Source organism: Aricia agestis, chromosome 6 (assembly GCF_905147365.1).
Source record: "Aricia agestis chromosome 6, ilAriAges1.1, whole genome shotgun sequence".
Lineage (NCBI taxonomy): Eukaryota > Metazoa > Arthropoda > Insecta > Lepidoptera > Lycaenidae > Aricia > Aricia agestis.
In genome coordinates, this window is record NC_056411.1 from 10,635,097 (window position 1) to 10,643,751 (window position 8,655).

General features: G+C 35.1%; 1 long non-coding RNA gene across 2 annotated transcripts; it reads right to left on the bottom strand.

Annotated features, from left to right (window-relative positions):
• Positions 1 to 6,745: 6,745 nt before the first annotated feature.
• On the bottom strand, positions 6,746 to 7,875 carry LOC121727970. 2 transcript variants are annotated; one of them, XR_006035750.1, is made up of 4 exons: positions 7,590 to 7,875; positions 7,308 to 7,510; positions 6,987 to 7,064; positions 6,746 to 6,768 (listed from the first exon to the last, which is right to left on the bottom strand). It is a non-coding gene; the product is annotated as an uncharacterized LOC121727970 (long non-coding RNA). The 2 variants fall into 2 exon arrangements; XR_006035751.1 differs by having other exon boundaries at positions 7,293 to 7,510.
• Positions 7,876 to 8,655: the final 780 nt, after the last annotated feature.

Below are 8,655 nucleotides of genomic sequence, written 5' to 3' on the forward strand. Positions count from 1 at the left end.
CTGTGAAAGTGGCAGCACTGAAAGATGAACACTTTTTTTCACTTTTGTATGGGCAAGGGCCCGTGCGTCACGAGTTTCCCCATACAAAAGTGAAAAAAATGTTTGGTCTTTCAGAGCTGCCACTTTCATATTGAGCTCTTTACAAGGAACACGTACACACCCTAAAGTATTATCACTTATTTTTGTTACACCTTGTATAAAATTACAATCTTTTAAAACCCATTTTACTACCATTTCTGACAAAATACGATGTTTTTCTCGACGAAATTGTATTTGTGAAAAAAATGTCCGTTGCTATTTTGACGCGAATTTCGTTACATTTGAGGTTTCCCTCCCTCTGTTTGTTTACCTTTGTGCTTAACGAAGCCACTGCATGTTATTAGTTAGTTTACATAGGACTCGGGGTGCCGAATATGAATAAATCTTACATTTTCTAAATACCTGAATATTCCTCTACCAAGTCTGAATTAATTGATGTTTTACTACATAAACAAATAGGTATTTGGTATACATTAATTATTTTTATGGGAGGTTTCAAAGGTATATTGAAATACTCGTAAGTTAATATTTTCAAAACCGTTAGCCCAATAGCGCACTAGCGGCCAAGCCACCGCAGCCTAGCCGCTGCGGCCATCGAAAGTATGGTGAGGCCGCTGGCCGCCGTGCGGGCCGGTGCGCGTGGTCTTGGCGGTATCATAAAGGTGGCCGCAGCGGCCAGGTACCGGCAACTATCGAGGTAAATATAAAATATATGAAACCGCCATAGACCACGCGCACCGGGCCGCACGGCGGCCAGCGGCCACACCGTACTCTCGATGGCCGCCGTGACGTGGCCTAGCCGCTAGTGCACTATAATTGGGCTTGATTTAGCTAGTAAATACATGAACTCTCATCAAAAATTCAGAAACTGGATATTAGGGAAGTAACGTGACTTTGAAGTAAAATTGTTTTATCGAATACTCGTATCTGGCTGATCACAACATAATATAATTTTTTAAGCATAAAATAAGGAAATATTGACATGAATTAAATTTAAAAATGAATGAATCCCCCGAACAATCGGCTTCACAATATTATAAATCATATTTTATATCCTTTGTGATTTTCATTCGGTGTTCGTACTTCGTATGCAAAACTTAACGTCCACCGCCGGGAGATTGTGAATGAAGCTGTAAAATTTAAATGGTAAAAAATGGTCTCTCGCTTCGTTAGTTTAATTTGTTTTTAAAATATGGAGTTTCATTTCACGATATAATTACGTTACGTTTTGTATGGATATTTTATCTAGTTCAAAATATGTCAGTATAGTCAAAACGAATGAATAGAACTTTTTAGTCTAGGAGCTGTAAGAAAAATGCTCGCACTGGATTCAGCTAAAGAGAAATATTGAATACAATATTGAATTATAATTTAACATTTTATCACAGACTATCATTATAGATTCCTCGGAAAACCTCTTTGTAACTCTTAGAATGATAATCTCAACTTTTTATGAATTCGAAGTGATATAATTCATACATACTAAGTTCTCATCGAGTATGCAAAATACGATATCGTCCTTAGACTAGAAACATTCAATTAATTATTGTCAATCGCGGTTTGTATCATAAAGTTAATATACCTAGCGGAATAGAGCAACAATCTTGGGCTGTCAAACGAAACCAAAATTGGTTTTCATATGTGTGAAAAATAATATGTGTACGTATACACTTACACAAGCATGATTGAACATGAATTCTATGAGATTAAATTGTCAACGTGCGGCACGTGCCGACTGGACGTCAAAAAAAGAGTGCTGCTGTCATGTATCACACGTCTCTTTTTACCACGCAGTGTTACTGATAGTGACATCTCTCTTGCTCAGGCCTTTGTTTCTCTATTCCGGTAGGTATATTAACTTTATGGTTTGTATAGAAAACAATGAAATATGACAAGTTTTTGACAGGGGGTCAATGACCGCTGTGAACAGGATTTGGCAATACGGGAATAGATGCCACGGTAAGTAATCGTATTTCTCAAATTAAGGGCCCTCGCACACCGTGACACGATGACGCGTGAATCGCGATAGCATCGCTACTAACATTTGTTAGTCGCATTTGCAACGCGCTATTGCATCGCGACTGGATTGATGCAAACGGGCAAACGTGTCGGGCGACAACGGGGAAAAAAAGGAGGGAGATAACTCTTACAACTGCAGCGATCTCAGGTATTTTTGTATCATTGCTAAATCGCATTTGCATCGTGACTAAATGACAAACCCGTATGCTAATTGCTAGGACTAGCTTTATTTACGTTAGACATGACGATATAGGAAAACGTTGATGAAAATTATTATGAAGAAGACTGACTACCTTTGTATGTGGCAAAGTACACACCGGTGTCAGTGCCAAAAACAAAAAAAAAATGTTATAGATTGCTCACGAGTCACAAGTCACAACTAGCGACCGCTTCGCGAATGTATCGATGCAGACGCGCCATAGTATCGCTAGTCGCCGTCTTAGTTTTCATTATTTTTTAAATTTATTTGCAGCTATTGAATACATAATTATATAACAGTAAACAGTAAACCCATTAGGAACAAAATTACAATAGAAATTGTACGTACTACATCAGACTGCTTATGCTGTTCCTAAGCAGTCTGATGTAGTACGAATTTGTCCTGTGGCTAATATTTTTAATGCAAAATAGAGCTTTAAATAAGAATTAACTGCAATCAGGGGAACAATTTGGCAGCGTTACAAATAGGAACAATTAAACAATGGCTGTCAACCATTTTTCCAGAAAATATTTATTTTTTAAAAAGGTCTTGTGAAATATCATAAAAAATAAAATACCCAAAAAAGTGATGAAGCATGTCATTATGATTTAGCAGTTTTCAAACCATTATCCATTCATAAAAGAACCGAAACAATAAATCTCTGGCCTTACACTTTAACAATGAAAAATTACTCAGATTTTATCATTAGCTCTATACAAGCCCGCACTTGGGAAGTTTAAAACGATCTTAAGCAACTGTGTTTTTACTACGGTTGATTAAAATAATAATTTGTAGAATATAACTTCGGATTTAATAGGGATGTCTATCGTAGAATACTATGTCGTACATACGCGATAAGTATATCCCACAACCTCTATATTTTGTGGTACACTTGAAAACTGTCTATTGATTTGTGCTTCAACATAGTAATTTTTGTTTATATGTAGATGTGTTATCATCAGTCAGTCAAGGATTTTTTTTATGTAAATGTGTCATCATCAGTCAAGGTGTGACGACGCAAGCCCTCAAAAAGCTCGGCTCTAATAAAATTACTGATTAAAGGGGCGAAAAAAGCAAAAAAGAAAACATCGTCCTTGTCTCATATTACATTTTTATGATTTTTTTAAGATTTTTTTTAAGTTAACGAGTTTTCGCTAGTACAGGATCTCGCAAATATAATATATTACTTATCTATGTTCAAAAAATGAAACGATTCGTAGCTCATTGGCTCATCAACAAATATATATAAAAAAAGAATAATATTATAATCATTAATTTTGTTTTCTACGCCCTCTTAAAAAGCGTTTCTTATTTTGATAATACTATTTATCTATGGTGGGCTTTACACTTATTCTCCGAACCTATAAAATATTTACACCCATTATTAATATTCCAAAAGTGTCTGCGACTGGCGGCAACAACTTTATTCCAAAGATTTGTAGAATCACACGTAGTATCAAGTGCAGATCGCGTAGTTCCCACTCCCGTGGGACATATCCTCCATGTCACCCCACAACTGTGACAAATATAATTACATACCCTGTCTTGATATTGTATAATTGTAAGGGTGCCAATGAAAAGAACATACTTAGATGTACCGACCAAACCTACCAATTGCTAAAATGATTTTATTGAAATGGCGTTGATTGAAAATAGCTAAACTTTCGTATACAAATTAAAAAATTTTTTGTTTAACAAGTACCCATAACGAGAGTTTACAGTTTACTGACTTAAATATTTTTTCACAAAAAAAAATTGTCAAATGATTTTAACTGATTACTTAATCCAACTCTACGCCTACCCGTGTCCATGTTATACCTCCTTGTACCCTCTACCTCTTCACACTAATCGCTAAAGGGATTCGGATGAATTTTTATGTCGACTAGAGTGCTGAGATTATTTTTACTTTTATTACAGCAAAAGAGCGATTAAATAAATTTCTGCGCTAAGTAAGTTGCGGGCCTACCTACACCTAAGGGTTCATTCAGACCACAACGCGACGCGTAGATGCATTTCTAAATTTGTACTGAATTACGCAGATTTCAGTAGCGTGAGACGTCTTGCGAATCTGTCAAATCCATACAAATTTAGAACTACATCTACGCGTCGCGTTGCGGTCTGATTTGACCCTAATCTAATAGTCTTTAAGTTCGTACGAGAATGTAGTTCAGCATTTTTTAATTATTGTTTTTTAGCTAAAACAACTTTTTGTCGGTGATATTTCGTAATTATCGTTGCTATGTCGTGTCGTGCGAGTCGTGTCGTGATCGCGGCGTGGAAATGCCCCACGATCAGTCGAGTCATGCTGACACATGCCGTCTGGTGGGGGTCGGGTAAGCGAGGGAGGAAGTTGATGGGATTCAATTATGGCGGGCAGAGATTGCGAAGTTATGTGGTTTAAAACATTCCCAGCTCTGACACAGTTATACTCGTGTCATGTTATGCAAACTTTGTAACAGCGTGCGGAGTGGTTTGTCAATTTTGGCTAATAAGAATAACACAATGGATATAGAACGGGACCGGCAGGGCTATCACGTATCTCGCGAAAGCAAAACGATAGCAAAAATTGTGCAAAAATTGCGCAAAAATCGCAATTTCGTATTATGTATCAGCAAAAACAATACGATTGCAATCGAGCGACAGTACTCCCTCTGCCGAACAATCAAGGAACTATAATTGCATTACAATCGCTAAATCTCCATACTTTTGCAATTTATTTCGTCGTTAGTAACATAGAATATCATTGTTTCGTATCACGTAAGGCTTTTGACAGCAATGCGATCGCGATCGGCGAGCAATTTGAACTGTCAAATAGCGATCACAACAAAGGTGATTTTTTACCGATTGCTTGTTTATCGCTGAGAGGTTAGTTGTGTTTTGCGTCAATATTTAAACTGTAAAACGTATTTTTATAACATTGGCGCATACAGTGCTCATATTAGAAACCATTCTTGAAGGAGAAACAAGAGATGTAGCCAGAAATACAGCTAAATAAGACCTCGCAATCTCGACCAAGCCCAGGCACTGGAACTGTCTGACTCTGAGTTTAAAACCCATTACAAGAGTTGAATAAGGAGCTGTTTGTGACGAGTTAAACACATTGACAAGAAAAACAACAATTAACACATGTGCTGTGTTGTTGCGAAACATCTGCAACAACTATCACGTCGCCTGCCAGTACGACGACTTCCAAGTGCTTCAACAAGTTTAGGACCACACTTAAGCCATTGCAGGATGTTACAGTTTCTTTGAAAAAGTGAGAACCAGCTTTTAGTGAGTGGCAGACCGCAAAGAACTTGCAGAGGTGCAGAGGTCTTTATGAAGTGAAAAATAAAGCAGTAAAACAGTGTTACTTGTTTCATTTGCATGTAGTTTACTATTAAGTTATTGTTATTTATCTTCATGTAAGTAGAATTAAATGGAATAAGTACTTTTAAACATACATCAGAAATAAGGTTTATTTTTAAGTAGTAAGTAAAACATTTTCTTTATGACTAATTATTTTATGCATAATCTCCAATATAATGAAATGTGCAACAATAAATAAAAGATTTAGTCTTGTATTATTTAATAATAACAGAAATATATTATAACCAATGTTAAAAAGGTTTATTAAAATCAGAATACTGCTTAAAACCTATCAATCCCCAAGCGGCAGCTGGCTGCCGCATAACAATTGAAAATTTATTGTGTCTGGGGTCTGCGATACCCACGATGGAGGTGCTACAAGCTCTTATGAATAATGTTAATTTCTTTATTAGTGTTTCATCCTGATGTTTTAAATATCAATATTGTAAATATTAACATGTACTATATATTAAAATAAAAATACAACTATTATTTTTATTACAAATTTATTTAATACTTACAAAGTAAAGTTTTTATCAATTATGTACCTACTTATGTAAATTTATCAATATCACTCAATTTCTTCAGTATAGTCTATAACTCTATATAGTCTTTAAAGTTGTTACTTTGCATTTGTTAATAATTAACAATTATAGTAACTCTATTAATAGCTGTATTCTGTTTAGTATTCCTAATAATCAATTACATATTTAATACTAATGTGGGTTTCTGAACCAAAAACAAAATTACATTCAAATTATTAAAGGTTTTTTATTGTATTCTCACTAAAATATGTTTTGTTAACAGTTAATAATTATTATCAGTACATATCAGTTATATAATGTTATAAAATGTCAATTTACAAAATAAAGAAATAAAGTACATACAAAGTGAGTTTTTTTATTTAATATAAACCCCAAACTATAGGTAACACTGTATATTACAACTTTTATTATAATTTTAATATGACAAAGTATAATATGTAGTTTCACACAGTCATCTATTTTAATACAAAGTTATTCATTTTAAAATGATTTTAACAATAATAAATATTTGTTATAACTAATAAGACAAGTCAAATATTGTTGATTCAGCAGCACTCCGTAGTTTGTCATCGGTATGGTACTTTGAATCAGACATCCCAGCTTCCATGAAATCCATATCTGCAAAATAAAGTTAATTTAATAAAAAATACTTATTTTTTTGTATAGTTTAAAACTTATTTAAAATTTACTGTAAGGAACAACTACTTCCACAGAAATCATCCGATAATATTGTATTGGATGGTTTGGCTTTTCAGCCTCACTGTATAAAGTCACTAATAAAAATATAGGTATTAAGTTTATGTTTTTAATAAGTTAGATAGAAATTGTATACTTACAGAGTATAATAAAAGCAATATTATTCAAATTACTCGTAGTTGAAGCAGACGGCCCAGTTTCAATGAAATCCATAATATCTGCAAAATAAAGTTATTTTAAGAAAAAATCTTTACTTCTGCCTATAATTCAACACTAATGTAAAATTTACTGTAAGGAACAACTACTTTCACAGAAATCATCCAATAATATTGTATTGGATGGTTTGGCATTTCAGCCTCACTATATAAACTCACTTATCTAATAAAAATATAGGTAATTATTAAGATTATGTTTTTAATAGGTTAGTTAGAAATTGTAGAACTTACCTACTTAGTACTTACAGAGTATAATAAAATTCTATGTTCACCATCACCAAATACTAGTGCTCTGCGATGAAAGCCAAGACTTCATTGTCGACTTTGTTTATTGGTAAACCATATCATCATCTTTGATTACCAGCAGCATCAGCAGGCCCCAAAGTACCACCTCTGTTAGCCATAGCTTCATCTTGCTATTGCTTTTAACTTTTAAGGTCAGCCCAGTACTACAAAAATAGAAAAGTGTTATGAAAAGGCAAAAAAGGGATAAGTAACATCAGGAAAGTACAAATTAAGGATGCTTACCTTTTTCTATTGTTCTCAAGATTTTGTTGATCTAGATTCTAGAGCTTTAGGCTCATGGGCAAGATTATTCTACGGTTTTCAACATTTTCTTTTCAGATTGACCCAAGATCTACTCCTTTGGCTATTTCACAAGGAAATCCAGCTAATACATTGGTGAAATACCAAAGATTTTACATTTTACAGTATTGTACTTGTATAATCTCGCTCACTTGTTATTTTGTTCACGAAACAATCACAACTAAAGCGAACGCAGAGTACTTTTGTATACATTAGAAACGTGAACACTTGTAAAGGCCGTGTTCGTCGGCCTAATTTTTAGCGCATTCGCTGCAAAACCTAGTTATTGCGCATGTCCAAATCATGTCATGCCATGGCAACGACAACTGTTTACGACTTGACATTTAACCCAATTGCAATTTGTTGGTGGCGTTGCAATGAACAAACCAGTGGGAGAGCCATGCTTCGGCACGAATGGGCCGGCTCGACCGGAGAAATACCATGCTCTCACAGAAAACCGGCGTGAAACAGCGCTTGCGCTGTGTTTCACCGAGTGAGTGAGTTTACCGGAGGCCCAATCCCCTACCCTATTCCCTTCCCTACCTTCCCCTATTCCCTTCCCTTCCCATCCCTACCCTCCCCTGTTACCCTATTCCCTCTTAAAAGGCCGGCAACGCACCTGCATCTCTTCTGATGCTACGAGTGTCCATGGGTGACGGAAGTTGCTTTCCATCAGGTGACCAGTTTGCTCGTTTGCCCTCTTATTTCATAAAAACAAAACAATTAAATTTTTCTAAGTGATCCATATCCATATTTTTCGAAATAAAATAATCAAACACTATCATAGTGTTAAATAAATTATTATTTGTACGGCTGTTAGACAATTTAGGCTTATGTATTTATGTTTAGCTTTTATTATTTTAATCATGTATAAACAATTAAGACGTTGTTTACGACTTGACCAGCAACTTGTTATGGCGTTGCTATGACATCTTTTGGACATGCGCAATAAAAGGTTTGTCCAAAAACACGCCGACGAACACGGCCAAGTCGAAGTTTGTTTGATTTG